Below are 3522 nucleotides of genomic sequence, written 5' to 3'. Positions count from 1 at the left end.
ATGAAGAGACGAGTCGTCCCGCCCTTCTCGCACTCCCGCCAGCGCCCTCGCCATTCGGCCCACGCGGCCTCGCACGCCCGGGCCCTCGTACCCGGCACCTCCTCCCCGTTCGCCCCGGGGAACGTCCACGGGACGGGCACTCCTTGACGGAGGAAATACCCCGCCTCGGAGTTTTTCGCCTCCAAGTCCCATGGGAGCTCCCCCATCAGCACCGTCATCGCCTCCGTAGAGACGGTGCGGCATACTGAGAGCGCGGCGAGGAGGACCGGACGCTGGGCCCTGTTGAGCAGGACGCGCGCCGTCGCTCTTGCCCTCACAAAGCCCCCCCAAACGGAGGCGCCGTACATCGCGCACGGGACGAAGAGCCCCCGGTACCAGGACCCGATGGTCCGACGCCGGAGGCCCCAGTCCTGCCGCATCACTCGCCGCAGTTGATACACCAGGGAGGTGATCTTTCCCCGGATCTCCCGCAGGTGCGGCCAAAAAGTCAGCCGCTCGCCTACGAGTATCCCCAGGTACCGGACCTCCTCCCTGTACGGCACAGCGTCCCCGTCCAGGAGGACTCTGGGGTGCCTGTTGCCCGCGAAACTTCCGCTGAGCACCATGGTCACGGTCTTATCCCTAGAGATTTCGACCGTGGCACTGACACCCCACTCCCTCACCATCTCGAGGGACTGCGTCGCCCGAGCCTCTACGCTCCGGCGTGTGTCCCCCGAGGAGATCAGGAGCGTGTCATCGGCATAAGCGACAACCTCGATCTCCGCGTCACGGAGCCGCCGCAACAGGGGGTCCAGAGCCAGATTCCAAAGAATAGGCCCCGACATCGACCCCTGAGGGCAGCCCCGAACGACGTCCAGCTCAACACGACCAAACCGAGAAGCCATGAACGCTTGTCGGCCGCTGAAAAAGCTCCGCCAGACACCCAATTCGGGACATCCGGCGGCGCCCAGGATCCCGAGGATCGTGTCCCAGCTCAGGTGGTCGAAGGCTCCCCTAAAATCCACAAACGTTCCGAGTGTGTATTTCTGGGGAGACTCCTGAACCACCCTCATGGCCAAGTGCCACGCGTCCTCGGTGCTCCTTCCAGCTCTGAAACCAAACTGCCGGTCCGAGAGGGAGTGAACCTCTCTCGCCTCCAACCTCCGGACCAAGATCTTCTCCAGCAGCTTGCCCAGCACCGAAAGGAGGCTGATCGGTCGATACGACCCAGCCTCGTCAGGCGGCTTCTCGGGACCCTTGAGGATGGCCACGACGCGGGCGCTTTTCCACTGGGGTGGGAACACTTCAGCTTCCAAGCAGCCGTTGTACATGGCCAGGGTCAGGTTCGGGGCGTACGCAGTTAGCGCCCGGACCATCTTGACGGTGATCCCGTCCGGTCCAGGCGCGCTGTTCGGCTTCATCCTTCTCAGGGCGAGGTTCATCTCTACCGGCGTTATGGGGGCAGGAGGATCAGGCACTGGGTGGATCACCTCCTCTCGGGGCTCCCGCTCGGGAAGCCTCGGGAAGAAGCGCTCCAGAAGCGCCCTGGCACTTGCTTCCCATGAGGTAGCAAGCGCCCCTCCGACCCTCACGCCGCCGATGTCGACTGGGCCCCGCCGGCCCCTGAGAATCCTATAGACGGTTCCCCAGGGATCCGCGTTGCCCACCTCGCCCACGAAAGCCCGCCAGTCCCCTTCCTTCTTTTCGAGGACCAGGCGATGGTAGCTCCGGTACAGCTCTCTGTAGGCCCCCCGGAGCGCCGCCTGGTCCTCTGGAGGATCCTCTCGCCTCCGCGATCGCTGCAGGGCCACCCTGCCCCGCCTGGCGAGCCTCCTCGCCGAGGTCAGCTCCCGACACCACCAGCGGGATCTCTTTCGCGGCCCCGTGCCCGCCGCCTCCAGCCGAGAGTCGTTCACGCCTTGAATCAAGGCCGTGACCGCCTCAGCGAAGGCGACAGGCCCGCCCGCCGCGAGTGCCTCTCCGTCAACGCCCGCCGCAGCCTGTCCCAAGGCGGCGCCATAAGCGCCCCAGTTCACGCCGGCGGTCCGCCACCTGTGAACAGGCAGCGGAAGATCGGCGTCTCCGTCTCTCCGAAGAAGGGTCACACAAATCGCGTTGTGGTCCGAGTGCACCAGATCCGGCAGGATTTCCCACCTCGTCCGGTACACGCGGTCAACACCCTTCGCCAGAGTGACGTCGACATCCGACCTACCCGCAGGCCCGTCGAACGTGAACTCACGGGACGGTTCGTTCAGGACCTCCAAGTCGCAAGCGACTATGAAGTTCTCGAACTCCCCACCCCGCGCCTCGTTCTCGGCTCCTCTCATGCGGTTCTTGGAGTGCCACAGGCGGGACACGGCGTTCGCATCCATGCCTGCCATCACGGGAGCCTCTCGCAGCTGGGTAAAAACCCATTCCAGATACTGGAAGTAGCTGTCGAGCGGCGCCCCGTGGCGGCAGTACACGGAGCATAGGTACATAGTACCAAAAACACCGCGAACCCACACAGTAGCACCCCCTTCACCGCCAGGCACGGTCACCACCGTGGCGTCGAGCGTCGCGTCCGAGAGGACCACGGCCGACTTACCGTCGCCGCTCTGAAAAACCCGCATCCAGGCCGGGAGCCCCGCGACGACGCCCCCCCGCCGCAGATAAGGCTCTTGCAGCAGGGCGGCGGCGTAGCGGCCCTCAACGAGGACCTGGCCGAGCTCAGCCATCACCCCCCGGGAACGCCGGCAGTTTAACTGGAGGACCCGGAGTCTCTGTGACTCCGGGTCGCCCAGCCCACCGGCAACTACCGGCTCAGGGTGCTGGCTAGCCATTTCGGTCGTTCGGCTCGCCAGTTGGGGGGGCCCTGGGGCGGTCCCGCTCCCCGGCCACAGCGGCCCTTTCCAGGGCGAGCTCCTCCTGGTAGAGGGGGCACGTGCCGTCCAGCGCGCCATGGGCAGCGCCTAGGCCGTGCTCCCTGCAGTTTGTACAGCAGGGAGGGCCCCCTCTCGCCGGGCAACCGGCGGCCACGTGGCCATCACCGGCACACCAGCCGCACGTCACCGCGCGCTTGCGGCAGGACGCCGCCGAGTGGCCGAAGCCGAGGCACCGGAAGCACCGGTCCGCCTCGACGTAGTCCCGAACGGCGCACGAGTGCCAGCCCAGGAGGACTCGCCCATTGCGCAGCAGCACAGTCGCGAGCTGAGGCTCGGCCTCCAACACCCACATGGAACTCCGGGGGCCAGGCCCCCTGCCGTTCATCTTCCGGCCAACCCTGACCTTCTCGCGGAACTCCTGCTCCGAAAGGTCAGGGGCGTTTTGGGCCCGGATGGCGGTCAGAACCGCAGCCTCCGTCTCGCCCGCCGGTACAGCGACCACCGCGACCTTAGTCCGGGGTGCCTCCGGCGCAGCAACGGTCAGGCCACCCTCGCGGATGGCCTCGCTCGACCTGAAGAACTGCAGTTCCTCCTGCGTGCGGGTCTCAACCAGGACCCCACCCTGAACGACTCTGACACCCGTCACGCAGACGTTCGCCTCCCCCGGGTTCACGAGGGC

Source organism: Venturia canescens, unplaced genomic scaffold (genome assembly GCF_019457755.1).
Source record: "Venturia canescens isolate UGA unplaced genomic scaffold, ASM1945775v1 PGA_scaffold_36__1_contigs__length_144663, whole genome shotgun sequence".
NCBI classification, from domain to species: Eukaryota; Metazoa; Arthropoda; class Insecta; order Hymenoptera; family Ichneumonidae; genus Venturia; species Venturia canescens.
This window is presented reverse-complemented; position numbering follows the sequence as displayed.